Genomic DNA, 16,540 nt, shown 5'->3' with positions numbered 1-16,540 from the left:
AAACCAAAAATAATACACTTGAATTATTCTGAAGTTTGTGTTTGCAGTGAGCAAGAGCCCCCCAAAGCTCATATGGGCCCCCATGTATTTTTTGAATATGTATATTTATATGCATTTTGTATTGTTATATGCATTTTTTATGAATATACAAACCCACGTCTGAATGCTCCCCCCCAGTACAGAGAAATCGACGCCCTTGGCAGTGAGCAGATCGTTTGAAGTTTTTTTTCTGTATATATAGCCTTCACGTGTATCGGTGTATAGTGGTTTCATTTTTTATATTTTATCTTGGGTATTTGAAGATTTCTCAAGTTTCACAGGAAGTTGTTACTAATATGCAGTGCTCAAAAAAAAAAAAAAAAAAAAAAAAAAGACTTTGTTGGAATATTTTAGTAAGAAGCCGAAACTTAGCAATATTGACAGTCAGCGGAGATAATGTATTAGTGACTAAACAATCTACTTCTTGCGTTTCAGAAGATAAGAATTCAAGTGCTAGTTTGAAAACAGTGTCAGAAGATAAAGTCTCAGAAGATAAGAATTCAAATGCCGGTATTACTGTAGAAACAGTGTCACGAAATGAAATTTCAAAAGATCGTGATCCAGTCAAAGGTTGTGAAAAAGCAAAGACATTTCTGGCAGTAGGTCTAGGTCCCTTCCAACCGCAATTGAAAACGAACCCCAATAAAAATGGCCGCCAGTTCCGATCTGAGTGGTATAGGCCAGTGTTCGAAGTGAAAAAAAGCAGAGGCGGTATGTTTTATTATGATTTTGACTCAACATACCGGCTATTTAAATAGTGTCTTGATCACTGAAAAAACACAGACGGTATGTCCTTATTACTGAAAAACCAGAGGCAGTATGGCATACCACCGCATACAGTCTCATTTCGACCACTGGTATAAACTATTTAGTTGGTTAGAATATAACATTTCTCAATATAGTGTTTTTTGCTTTTATTGTCGCGCATTCTCCGAAATCTGAAGACAGTTTTACTAAAGAAGGTTTCCGTAACTGGAAGAAGGTCGTAGATAAATTCGGTACTCATGAGGCAAGTAACGCTCATAAGACTTGTATTTCTAAGACTGCGGAATTTCGAAACGCACTATTGCACGGACCAGTTGCGCGTAAATTAGATTTGCAGACGAACCAAATAGTTAATGGCAATAGAATATATTTGGAAGCACTTCTAAATAGTATTTTGTATTGTGCTCGCCAATGTGTTTGGAAGCACTTCTAAATAGTATTTTGTATTGTGCTTGCCAATGTGTTCCTCTTAGAGACCATAAGGAAAATAACGAAAGTGAAAATAAAGGTAATTTACTAGAACTCTTATCGCTAAGATCCAAAGACAATGACGTGATTTTTCGGTATTATGTTAACAAAGAGAAAACATTTAGATACGTTAGTGCCCAAATACCAAAATCGTTCTCAAGATTTAATGTGCGAGTATGTACTGAGAAAAATAATCGATCGTGTGAAGACTGCAGGTATATATGGTGTCATCATGGATGAAACTCAAGGTTTGAAGCGACATGAACAAGTATCAGTTGTTTTGCGATACTGTGATGAAACATTAAACGTTCACGAAAGTTTTATCTGGTTTTACAATACAGAAAAATCACGGCGAAAGTTTGTCCAAATTGCTAACAAATGTGTTAATATCACTGGGTCTGAATGTAGATAACATCCGAGGACAATGTTACGATGGTGCGGCCGCTGCGTGGTCAGTACTCTGGCGTTGCAAAGAGGATCAGGAACGTGAACTATTTAGCCATTTATATTCATTGTTACGCTCGCATTTTGAACTTATGCATTGTTGATGTGTGCGGAAAACTGTCTACGATTCGAAACATGTTTGGTGTTCTGAGCAGTTGCATTCCTTCATAGAAGAGCCCTCAAAAAAGCACGCTATTTTTTAAAATATTCAACGTCAAGGAAAAAAAGCATTTGGTAACATTACAATCTTTGAGATGGAACTGTAAATCGGAAGCTATTCGTGCAGTTTTAGAAAATTTTGGACCTGTAGTTGAAACTTTAGAGGAAATAGTACTATCAAATTTACGGTCCAGATGCGCATTCCCTGTTAAGAAATGTTCATGATTTTTTTTTGTTTGTTTCGTCTTAAACTGATGAGACGTGTTCTTGAATACACGAATCAACTGTCCATGCACTTACAAAATACATGTACCAATTTTTCTACTGTGAAAAATTTGTCTCAAGCCAATATCTGCAGCCTTCAGTCCTTACGGAATGAGAAAATTTTCAAAACACTGTGGGCAGGAACAGAAGCAATTGCAGAAACCATAGGATGCAGTGCACCGAACGTTCCGCGAAGACAAATCCCACGAACATTGGATGGTGGTGATACTTCTTCAAGTGTGAGACAGCAGCTGAATATTACAGACGCGAAGTGTATTATTCCGTTATTGACATCCTTGTGGCAGATATTAGCAATAAAAGTCCAAAGAAAATGATATATAGGTTCTTCATTCCCTCCACAACGTGTTGAACCAACACAAGCCATCAGCAGTAAGTATCACAATTGTCAGCAACACCTACAAAATCCCCAAAGTTGAGCTGACATTAGAGTTAACAGTTTTCTCCAACTTGTGTGCAAAGAGATAGATTGAAAATGATTTTCATCGCTTCTAAATTTGTTTTAAAAATTGAACCTTTACGAATGCTTCCCAAACTTGAACCAAGTTTATAATACTTTTCTAACCGTGCATATCAGTTCCGCAACCAGTGAACGCTCCTTTTCGTGTCTGAGACGGCTAAAAACATACGTTCGTAGCACTATTGTTCAAGAAAAATTTCGTAGTTTATCTGTGTTGTTCATAGAAAGGTCTTACGACATTAGCGTTTCTCAGATTATCGACAAATTTGGTTCAGAAGCAACATTTCGAGGAAGGCGGCTGCAGCTCCATTCACAGTTCAAGTCCAATTTCCATATCATTACATTTAGTGGTAAGTGAAATATTAACTTATTAAATCAAAATTATAAATGTGATATTTACTGGCTAATATTTGGATTTCCTAATATTGTGATTTCCTTGTATTATTGATCAGCAGTATTTCTTTCAGAGGGCGAGTCGGGGCTTCTCCCTTTATACACACACAGTCAAGTGCAAAATACCCTTCAGGAAAATTTTCAGAGAAAATCAGGATATCAAGAAACATGTTTAACTATAATTCGCCTCTTTACTTTTAAGTTACCCTCTTTGGATATTTTTTCTCAAAGAAACACTATTAATGAGCTGCGGTAGGCCTAAATGAATATGTGGATGTTGTGCTGATAGGTTGTTTCAGGTAATTCCTTAAGAACATTTAAGGCTCAGATCAATATGAGGGATTGAGCAAAGATCAGGGAAAGATTGTCTAAGCGGGGCTTAAAATGGGCCAGAATGCACCATTCCTGCGCTCCAGTAAGTCAGTGTGGTGTCCGAATTCAGTTCCTGTGGTGTACTTGTCTCGCTCCAAATTTGTATCTTTTCAGTTTATTATTGTCATATTTTAAGCAGATTAATACCCTATTAAAGCACGATAAAGAACTAATGTAGAACTTTTTGTTCTGCGTCATTGTGTTCCACGAAATTATTCTAGGGAAAAGCGTTCCGGCTATTGACTAAAAAAAATTTGAGCACAGAGGCAAAGGCTTAATTTTAGGTCTCATCCTCAAAAAGTGACGTAAAGTTAGGCTGGATATCTGCCTGAGTAGTATTTATATTATTCACACACTTGAACTACACAATGGTGATCGAAAATCAGGAGAGTTTTTCGAAACTACGGTACTAAATATTTGGTTAAAACATTAGAAGCAAATGTATGATTGGTTTCAAAAAGTGACAATTTAAGGTCGAAGACTACCTGCCCAAGAAAAATTTGTGAATATATTTTTGTCGAAACAAAGAAAAGTTTAACATGCACAAGTGAATAATGTATATTATATACGTCTAATTACAGCTTATGAATCTTAAAGTCAATAAATAAAACTCTCTTAATAATGAAAGAAAAGAAGAGTCGCAGTCCACACTCATGCCATGTAGCTGCCACCGCAAATTCCAACTTTATAATTGTTTTTTATACCAAAGGCAATAACTTGAAATATGTTGCTGCTTCCAATCTAAAGTAGGAATTAAAATCTACGCTTGGTTGAATTCACAACTTTCTGTGATCAGTTTTTATTGTATAATGCTCTTTCTTAAACTTCCAAAGGGAGAGAGCATATACAATAAAAGAAGCACGGATAGATGTATGCTTGGAATAACTCGGAGAGATAGAAAAAGAAATACATTGATAAGGAAGATGACAGGAGTGACCGATATCATCGTGAAAATAAAAGGAGTGAAGTGTCAGTGAGCTGGTCATATTGCAAGAAGAGCTGACGATAGGTGGACAAAAGCAATTCTTGAGGGATCCTAAGGGAACGAAAACGATCCAGAAAACGTTGTAATACAATGTGGTGTGGCGAAATTAGGAAACAGTGTGGAGTAACGTGGAAACGAACTGCCGAAAATAGATACGTGTGAAAAAGTATTGGAGGAACCTTCATCGAGAAGTGGGGTCGGCAAAGATTGAGAATTATATATATATGTATGTATGTGTGTGTGTGTGTGTGTGTGTGTGCTTGTGTGTGTTTGTGCTTTGCACCCCCCCCCCGAACCATATGGGTCAAGGTTATGCTTATGTATCCATGTGTCTGGTGGAGCTCGATTAAAGCACCATGACGGCCGAGGCGTATCGCACACTGCCTGCAGACTACGTACACGACTTAATGACGACCGTGTTTCTCAACGGTAGTGGCATTTTTCGACAAGATAATGCAACATGTCACAAGGCCAAGAGTGTGATAGAGTGGTTCGAGGAACATAGGGGCGAGTTCCCAGTGATGTGTTGGCCCCCAACTCGCCGGATCTGAACCCAATCGAACACATCTGAGATGTGATTGAACGTGACGTCAGATCGCATCGTCCCCCTCCCCGGAATTTACGGGAATTAGGTGACCTGTGTGTGCACATGTGGTGCCAACTCTCTCCAGCGACCTACAAAGGATCATTACGTCCATGTCAAGAGCATTCGCCGTTGTTATCAGTGCCAAAGGTAGACATACTGACAATTAGGTAGGTAGTCATAATGTTCTGGCTGATGTGTGCGTATATTTTAATTCGTATATTTTGTCTCGACTTGAATTCCGAGACGTCTCGACTCGAATTCGAGTCGAGTCGAGACAGAAACTGTCGAGTCGAGACAAAAACATATTTTCGAGTCGAGACAACATTTTCTCGAGTCGAGTCGAGACAGGCTTAAATCTTGACTCGACTCGACTCGTGCGCATCCCTAGCTGTCTACAATGCACTGAGCAGAATGGTCCTATAAACTGTCATTCGTTGTCAATAATAATAACCGCCATTCTTAATTTTACTGAAATTAGTTGTTTTTTAATTTAAAAATGTATGTGTAGTAAAATGCACTGTTAACTAGCAGACTGTAGGCCCATTTGTTGTTTATCTTTTTGGATGGTGACACTCACTCTTACGCACATATTACTTCTATGCCAACCATACAATTCAACTATGTCATATGCTTTTATTTTATATTATAATTGTTTGTTCTTTTATTCCAATTCCAGAAAGAATATTCACTTCTCAGTTTCTAATGTTCTTCCTCATTTGTTGATTTAAGTTAATCTGAATCAATTGTACCCATTTTTTATATTCAAGACAAGGTCAAAGAACTGTCTCTCAATCACAAGGAATAACTGAATAGCATCCTTAATCAATCAATAGGCATGGGAGACCCAAGTTTGACTCCCGATGGCGCTCATGCGGTTCGGATTCCACGTTAAGCTGTAGATTCACGTTTCACACAGCCTTACAGCTGAAAGGGATACTTAAATAAAATCAAAAATTTATACGATAATTTAAATAAAGTAAGCATACTCGACATTTATTTAAAGATTTACTACTCAATAGCCTAAAATATTATTTATAGTCATTTATTTGGAATGTATGAAGTTATGATATTCAAGTATGCACTGTAAATTTTGTAACCTTACAGGTTATTACAAACTATGTTTTTTAAATGGTTGTATTAGAGCATTTGGCAACTATAAGTAAGTTTACTACGAAGAAAATGCCGGCATTTAGTTGAACATGAGAATGCGTAACCAGTTTACGCCAAATCATAGACATGTTGCGCGTAGGATACAGGATAATACTTAACGGGTCTTCACTACAGCGAAATTAAACTACCTATAGTTTTAAAGTTTTTCCGTAATATCTAAAAAAAAAAAAAAAAAAAAAAAGGAAAATTAGGAACGTAGTGAACTAGACAATATGATTTTGCATGTGATACCTTTACCACAATTCACGTATCTGCTTTTAGTATGCCGCTATTTGCAGAACCCGCAAAAAATGCTAAATCTATCTACAGTTGCAAATCGAAGGCAGATAGATGAGTTGTGATAACGGTATCACATGCAAAATCGTATTGTATAGTTCACTACGTTTCTGCTTTTTCGAATATTTTTATTTGTTTTGAAGATATTACAGAAAAAACTCTAAAATTAGCGGTGCAGCGATTAGCTGTCAATGACAGACGAAATGAGAAAGTACGAGATAATACTGAATCATTTCCATCACACTACACTTAATATTTATTGCCCTCCCCGCTGGTTTAGTAATCGCGGCTAGTAATCGCACCTTTGGAGTACGTGGTCGCGGGTTCCATTCTTTGTTGGAGAGCATTAAATGCATTACGATGGTTTGGATTCCACATTTAAAACTGTAGGTCAACGTCTCATATAGACTCAGTTTTGAAAATGACGCTAAATTTTACAAGCAAACAAGTTAATATTTCCATTTCCGATGATACTATAATAATTAAACAGAATAGTTAGGGGTTAGCTTACGCAGTTTCTTCGTACGATAGTCTTGTTCGATTCTCATTGGAAGCTCATTTCGTTCGGGTCCCAAGTTAAAATGAAAGTGCATCTCCCATATAGTCTCGGTGCTGAAAAGAGACGACATAATTTAAACTAAACGATCAAGCAAAGTGATTATTCATCAGCGACCAGTCGAAACCACTCAGAACCTTGAAGTTTAGACAATAGAACTGCTGTTTTTATTTGATATTTTATTAACAAACATTTTGTTTCTTATTGGCATTATCTAAAAAGTTTTCTTGTCCGCTAGAAATCTTTTCAGACGAATGGCCACATCAGTTTGGCACGGATTATTCACAGGTGAAATTTTCCCACGGGACCACCCTGATAAATATGTCATAGTTCACATCAGAGTATTCCCCGAGGCGGTAAGTTTCAAACGATCTCGCTTCATGAGGATACCTTATTACAACTACAATGTTGAAAATTGACTAAATATTTATTTGAATATTTCACTTAAAGTTTGACATTTTCAATAATAATAATAATAATAATAATAATAATAATAATAATAATAATAATAATAATAATAATAATAATAATAATAGTAATAATAATAATAATAATAATAATAATAATAATAATAATAATAATAATAATAATAATAATAATAATAATAATAATATGGTATTTTGATCTAAAAGGTGCAAAGTGTTGCAACTTTATAGTGTTCATATAGAAATGCGTGTAACTCTGAAAAGGTTAATTGAAATGTGTTTAAAATTTAAAAGGTAATCATAATTTTAGGACATTTAGGTTGTTATATCTTATTAAGGATAGGGTGGACTGTCCTCATGCTAGTGTAGTAATGAAAGGCTGAATAGTGTATATTTTGGAAAAAGTTTCATTTTAATTATTGACCCTGTTAATGTTATGTATGAATGACATGTTTGTACCATAAAAAATTAGTTTTATCGATTTTTATCGCATGAGGATCGCTTATAAGTATTAAGATTCGCACAAGTCATTCAGCTCAATGACACCTATTGATTGATGAATGTCTATTTTGGACGTTTTTCCATGGAGCGGCAATTGTTAACTAATAGAAATTAGCGTTGATCACGAAGTATTGCTATTATAATATGATTTTATTGTTGAATCCAAAGAGGCTATATAGACTATCAATAGTAGGAGGTTTTTTTATACGTATATTGATAAGATATTGATAAGAACATTTTTTTTTCAGTTTAAGGTAGAACTACATCATTATCCTAAAGTATTGCTGAAAATGTCCCTTAGTAAGATCCTTCTACGTTTTCTCGTGTCACTTCTACCCTCTACCCTCTATATATCTCTAAATCTCTAAAAAATGAAAGCTAGCTCATGGAACTAAATACTACTATGCCTTCCACGCTAATTAGTACCTAGAGCGAGCACCTGCGATTCAGAAATTTAAATGGACTACAGTGATTCGGGTTCCACTCTAAACTCCCATCAAATCAATCAACCAACTAATGACGTACACAAAATTTCATGAGGGAATAAGTTCAATCACCCAAAATCTCATTGTTTCAAACACATTTTTGAACACATGTCTTAATATAGTAATTGTTTATTTTTTCATAGTATCTTGTTAAATGGGGAGTTAAAACCAGGAAATCCCGCCTTTCTGTATTCCACTGCAACCAATTTACATATTACGAGTAAATGTGTAAATTACGAGTATTAATAGTAAATTTCTCCCTACCAAAACGCATTGTTGCACACTTTATTTTGTGAAACATTAAGTATTTTCACGAGATTTTCCAATTTCTTCAAAAGGTAGCTACTTTCTAATGATTGAAAAGAATGTTTGCTATTTTACCTTTATGCTGCGCGAGGGACATTCGAAATCCTTCCTAAAGAGATTTTATTAAAACAGGTTTCCAGAATTTTGTCTTGATACATTGGACAGTGTGACTTCTAGGTCTGTAAAGGGGAGGACAGACATACCGAATCAGAAAGCCAGTTTTAAGTCATGTATACGACATGAAACGCGTAAATCCGACGAAACTTTTGTTTTGAATTGTAACCACAAGACTCTTTACTAGTACTATTGTTCCAAAGTTAAAAGCACATCCTACCTGTAAACTATCTCTTCATATACATCGTGACGTGATCTCTTCAGGCTCTCCTAAGAAAAAAGGTATTCTATTTTCTGTATTGTAGGGTTATATAGGAGAGCCCCCGAGGAAACACACGCACACGATTTTTTTCTGCCACAAAGTCCACTTAGCGCGAGCTGGGATCGAGGCAGGAACTCTACGCACCAATGGTAGGACGCTCCTCTGGTGTATGAGGTCACCGGATCGATCTCATTCGTGGCAAGTGGACTTTGTGGCGATCAAACACTGCGTGGGTAGTCTCATGGTTCTTCCGTTTCCTCCCATTTTCTTCATTCCATATTATCATTCATCTCATCATCACTATTTTCACATCATTACCGTTAACCTTGGATTCATATTCATGGAACGTTAAACTAAACTGAGTTATCTTACAAAATGTGGAAAAATAATTGCTTGAGCCGTTTTTGAGAAAATTATCCGAACAAACTTACTTCAAGAGAAACTCAGTAAATCGACAGGGATTTCCCCAGAGAAACACTACATGAAGTTGTTGATGAAATACTTGTTTATGACACAATCATAATTGTTAGAGTCATTTTCGAAGAAACAGCGATTTCAAGTTTTCAGTTATAAGAAAATTAATTTTATACGGGAGTAAGGATTAAATTCGATGCCCCTTACTCTAGAGAAACTTATACACAACCTTATGATTAAACTTTGGTCCGATACGTTGACCGTATAGTCTCTAAGTGTGCACACATACATCGTGACGAACTGACATGAAAAACATGAACTGACATAGCCTTTTCAACATATAAGAGCCCTAAAATATGTAAATCTGTTCAGTGGCGTATTTAGGGGGAGGTGCACCCGGCTCGAGCTCCCTCATTGAGTGCAAAGTTTTTTTTAATGTACTTGCAACGATAAGAGAAAAACTCACGAAATTGTCACCTAACGTCTCTTGTCGCAATGAAGAACAAAAGGCAGCATATCTACAACAGAATGACCCATCCCTCTTCACTTCCATCTCCAAACACACACACCAACGAACACTTTTAACAAGCGAAAATATATATACAGGGGCGGATCCAGGATATGATCAATGGAGAGGCTAAACCATATTTTGCCGTTTTATCTAGTGTATATCTGAGCGTCAAGGGGGGCTATAGCGACCGACATTTGACACACAACTCCAAATGGAGAGTGAGTTGTTCTAACCACTTGTTTGTGTTATATTTTAACACAATCGTGTTAACACATACGCATGTTGTTGAAATAACACGATTTTTTACAGTGTAGCAGTGAAAGTAGTAACACTTTCCGAAAACTTCTGCTGTCATGTTTCCATTTGGGTTTAAAAGAAAGTGAAGTTTTGCAAAAATCAGTAGTTTAAGTCAATTTTTTGAAGGTTGAATGAAAAGGATTCACCGAGAGCAGACACTTAGCACTTCCAGGGCAATTCTTAATTCACACCACAGGTGCCTAAAGACATCTTAAAAAATCAAATTTAATTCAAATGTACTGGTAGTTATTAATGCACCCCCATCAGAAAATCCTGGATCCGGCACTGCTTGGAATTGGAATGTGCACAAAATTTTACAAATATACTTAGGAATTATTTATGTTAAATATAATTTGTCAGTAGACCCTATGTAAAATAAATAAATATATAAATAAATAAAAAGTTCAATATGTTGTGACACGTAGTTGATACACAAAAGCTTTTACTTCATTACTATTAAAGATGAACGGGGACGTAATATGGAAGTTAACCCCTGTAAAGGTCAAAGATAACCACAACTTTATTTTCAAGGACTATCCGAACCTTTGAAAGTAACGTTTTTTCTACTGCCTTAATTTAGAACAAGAGAGATTTTGTAGAGTCATTAAATGGGTATAGTGAACGAAATTTCTTTCATATTTTTTTCTTCTGCTCTGCATGGTAACATTAATTTTCTTATTCCCTATAGACATTATTTCATGTTATTGTGTTTTCTTTTAATAGTTTATTATATTTTCATACTTTCGTGTTAAAGCTCTCTAATGAAATTTCATATCGACGTGTCGTTACAGCCTACAAAAATATTATTATTTATTTCATCCAAATCCATATTGTTTGTCGAGAGACAAATCGAAATTGTTCATCTAGCGAACTCGCAGCAGATCTGCAAGGAGGATGGGAAGGTATGATCTTTTTTAATTGCAAGGCATTCGAATGAATATATATATACATACATATATATATATATATATATATATATATATATATATATATATATATATATATATATATATATATATATATATATATATATATATATATATATATCTTTTTGTATACATATATCAAGGAAATCACGGGTTGCCCGGTTCAGCAGCCTTTTACAAGAATATATTGTATATACATTTAAGTACAAACCCATTGCCGGCTATGATATCTTCTCTCCTTCGAAATGAGAGTAAAATTGCATTTCTTACATTCTCATCGGTATCTTCGTGCTCTACCTAATGACTCTCCAGCACTTTGTGGCACATTTTGTATCTTATTTTATCTTTAACCACAACAGAACTCCTGTTCTGCCTAACCTTCACAAAATGTATATTTTGACTCCGGAAAAATGTAATAGTAATTATTTTCTCTACAATTGCAGTTGCTTCCAGGGCCTCTTAATTTTGATCTACTATTTCAGCATCCCTGAAATTAAATTAACTATCGTAGATCGCCATTAGTTCACTTCGAGTATATCTATGTCGTGAATACTGACCAACTACAACTTCACCGATGTTTCTTCGCTATATAAAGGGATTCAGAGGTTGTGCATAATGGTAGTTTCCTGTATAAAAAAAAAAAAATGGAAAGAAGTTACAAATATAACTAAAGTGTTGTATATGAAAAAAGTGAGTTAGATATAACAATGCAGTTTTATTTTTTTTAACTTTAAAGCATTTCGTACTACCTATAATATTCCCTCTTGAAATATTTTTACCTGTCAACAGAATGATTTAAATTTACTTCTAGTATCAGTTTAGAAATGTTGGACCGTAAGTGCTACACCACTTAAGCACAGACACATTTAAGAAAATGCTAATAGTTAATGGGGGGGGGGGGATGTAGTAAGGTACCAGTAACTAAAACAGTGCAAATATAGGATATCCGGTCATTTCTCTTCACATAAGATAATATATTATGAATACCTATGTTTTCATTAGTTTTCTCCTGTCAAATTAAATAACAAGAATCTTTTTTTTCTCTTTTAATAAAATGCAATAATAATATTTCATAGGTTCAAAGGTTCGAGATTTTTTGGAGGGCACCTGATTCTTCTAGTTGCGAACGTGCAACTAACTAACCAGTAATGTAGTTGGCGACATATCCCTGCACCAGTGGTGCTGATATTTATTAAATTTTTTGGTCTCGGTAATGTGTGTGTTAAATTGTCATATATCCAAACACATACACTTAGATTCTGGGGATCCCAAGCAAACTTGGGACGCCCATGACCCCCCAGGACTATTTTTTTTTCTTTTTTAGATTTCCAAACTGTGCTGTCCATAAGTGTGGAAAAGTGTGAACGTTCGTGTCCGTCCGTCCGTCTGTCAACATATACCAGAGCGAAAACTTTAAGATACACAAGCGATTATTTTTCAGTCAATTTAGCGTCGCAAGAATGGATTCTATCTCCTCTGTTAACTCTCTATTCACAACGGAAGCTTCTCAGATAAACCATTTCCAGTTTCAACATTAGTACCATGTGTACACAAACAACAAACGTGTTTCTGAAATCGATTCAATGTCTCAAGAGAATACATCATCACTACCTGCAACAGTGTACTAATACCAGAAATGGTTGAAATTTACTAGTGTTTCAGGTTTCAGTATTGATTTTCATAACACAAAAATGATGACTCAAGAAGTTTTTTTTTCGGTCTACTCATTGTTCGACGAATAGACTCCATTTCTTTCTTTAACCCTCTATTCAAATCGGAAGGGGTAGAAGTCAACCATTTCCGCCATAGAAAGCTACGTTCATAGCCATAGAACAAAAATGGTAATAGATAGCGACAAGTGGTTTATGTCAATCGATTCAGCGTCCCAATAGGATATACCATCACCATACTCAGCAATTTTACCAAAACCGTAAGTGGTTGAAATTTACTAGTACTTCTGGTTTCAAAACTTGATTTCGTTGATTAAAAATGGTGTTTTATTTCGACTTTCATCTACTTGTTCAACCTGGAAATGGTAAAAATCTACGATTTTTTGGTTACAACATTGATCACACAATTGATAAAATGAAAAATAGATAACGATAACCTTTTTTTTTTTTATGGGATACAATCCTGAACAATATGTTTCACCTCTGATTTTATTCCTCTTTTTCAGAACTGATATCACTTAGCAATTACAGTTTCAATATTAATCTTCGTAAAACAAAAACAATGAGAAATATCGAGTAAGGACTCTTTGTAATTTATTCAGTGTCCGAGGAACAGAATCAATCTTTGATCTTATTCCTCTGTTGCAAACAGTGGTTAGAGATGCATACTTCAAGGTTGAGTACTGGAAATCTATCCTAGTGTTTCACACTGAAACGAAACTCATTTATTATTATTATTATTATTATTATTATTATTATTATTATTATTATTATTATTATTAAATTTTATACGTTGGAACTGGAACTATCTCCTTGTGTGTCGGGAAAGATTAATTTATACTTACATCACATCACCTCAAAATGGACTACAACGGCATTTCCCAAACATTTTTAAAATCAGGACTATTTTCACTATTTAGAATGTTTTGTGGACCACAATACTCTTTACACTTTGAAAAACTAATTTATCATCAGCATTTGACCATGTCTGCATACATTAATAACAATATACAGTACGTTCATTTTTACAATAATAATAATAATAATAATAATAATAATAATAATAATAATAATAATAATAATAATAATAATAATAATAATAATAATAATAATAATAATAATTATTATTATTATTATTATTATTATTATTATTATTATTATTATTATTATTATTATTATTTTCGAATATCAATTAAGGTTCCCTTATTTTGTTTTTGTATAAATAAATACATATTCCTTTCATTTAATAATTCAACCGTGTGCATAGGTTTTCTCGGGGTTCTCCCCTTTCCTACCACATTCTTTATGCCACCATTTCATTTATTTCTCATCATAAGAATTTTCTTTAGTCTAGCCGGCATAAACGTGGGACGTAAAAATTAAATATTTCATTTCATCTATATATTAATAGCGGTGTCTGTGAACAAAAAACTTTAGTTCCAAATTGAAAGTGGCTATGATTGTGACTCTTAATTTCTTAAACCACCCGAATGATCTCGATCAAATTTTGACGTAGATGCAGTTCTGGCTTAGGAGTGTTTTTAGCTATTCACTTTGACGTTAGAGCTTAGGCGAGGGGGAGGAGGAGGAATTATACAAAAATAAATAAAACTTAATAATACTTGAATCGAACGACCAATCTCGATCAAATTTTCAACATAGATGACGTTCGTGCCTGGGATGGATTTTACCATATCACTTTGAGGGAACAAAGTTGCCAATGGGGAGGAGGGGGGGATATACAAAAATCAATAAACATTAAAAAAAAGTGCTCAGGTTTGTGAGTTAATAACTCTTGAACCACCCGACCGATCTCAATCAAATTTTCAGTATGGGACGTCTTTTTATTATTTTATTTTGATGGTAGAACTTAGGGGAGGGGAGGGAAGGGGAGGGGGCAAATATATGAAAATGAATTAAACTTAATAACTCTTGAATCACCCGGCCGATCTCGATCAAACTTTTAACATAGATAAGGTCCGTACCTGGAATGTTTTCATCATTTTACTTTGACGACACAATGTAGAGGTGGTTAAGGGAGACATATACCTAAGAAAAAAATAAAATAGAATAGAAGAAATATAAAGTAAGTGTTTTTGTGACTTCATCACGCTTAAACCGCCGAACCGATCTTAATCAAATTATCAACATAGATGAGGTTCGGACCTGAGGTGGTTTTCATCATATCCCTTTTACGATAGAACTTAGGGTAGGAGGAGAGGAGGGGAGAGATATAGAAAAATAAATAAGACTTAGTAACTCTTGAACCGACCACCCGACCGATCTCGGTCAAATTTTCAACATACATGACATTCTAGACTGGGATAATTTTTATCATGCCATTCCCCCCAACATGGGAAGGGGAGAGGGTTATATAAAAATAACCGAAAATGACCAATATCAAAGAACTCTTTATTAATAGTAAAAATGGAACATAATACTATTTTCTTAATTTAACCCAGCGAAATTGGGGTGCGTCTTGGATTGAGGACGTCTTAAATTCGAGTAATTATCGAGAAATTCTTAATTAAAGATGTTATTAACGTGTTATTAAAGCTACTTTGCTAGCCATAAATATTTTTAATTTTCTATTATATTCAATCATTCAGACAACAATGGTGTCCTGTGTGCGGGTTTGTCAGTTTTGTAATTGAAAACGAAGAAGAATATCTTATACATTAGAGTCATAAAGTTTATAAAATGTCAGTCCTGAAGGAGAAAGTAAATTATGGTTGCGTATGTAATTTTCAAATTATGTTTGAGATTCTTAGCTGTAGTGTCTGATTTTCATATCTGATTTGTTTCAATTTAATCTTCTCTCTCTTTTTTGGACCAATGTTATTTCTAAGAGCACCAGAAGGGTAGATCTCGAATATCACTTTTGATTCGCGGACTACAGTTTGCAACACACTGGGCTTGAGTATATGCCTATTTACGGAAGGCAAGGGGACTAAAAGATTTGGTACTTAATATTGAAGATAGTCGTATGTCCTTTGTATGTCGTATGTCGTTTCCATGTTCAGCTTGAAAAAATATATAAATGATTCTTGATGCACTGCACTATAACTGATTTACATATTCGGAAGACACGGGTGAGATCTTGGATTTAATACATACATTTCGCGGATTGCCCAGAGGGAGGTTCTTTTGTCTCAAACTCCTTTAAAGACCTGTTTAGTGTGTGTGTGGTGGCGGGAAAAATATTTTGAGATGACTTTATTTTGAGTTTAACGTCCCGTTCAGCAGCGAGGCTATATGAGACGTGAACCTACTGATTAATGTGGAATCCGAAACACATGAGCTCCCGTCGGGAATCGAACCCGGGTCTCTCACGCCAAAGGCGCGTACGCTAACCGCTTAGCCACGGAGGAGCTCAGGAAGATATTTTATTGTTGTTACACAAAGAATATAAACTAGAATCGAATGATAGGAATTCGGAATACCATGATATTGTACTTGGAGTCTAAACATGAATGAGGAGAGGGATAATGTGTCAAAAAGAATCTAACTATATCTTATAAAATAGATTATTAGTGTTATTAGATTTATGGCATATCCCTCATATAATATTTCCGACTACACCAGAGGTAGTGGTATTAGAACTCCTACGTATAGTCGAATTTTATATTTCAACGATATGTACGTAAACATTTTTGTTACCATGTCAGTCACTC

Source organism: Thermobia domestica, chromosome 11, assembly GCF_964235325.1.
Source record: "Thermobia domestica chromosome 11, izTheDome1.hap1.1, whole genome shotgun sequence".
Lineage (NCBI taxonomy): Eukaryota > Metazoa > Arthropoda > Insecta > Zygentoma > Lepismatidae > Thermobia > Thermobia domestica.
This window is presented reverse-complemented; position numbering follows the sequence as displayed.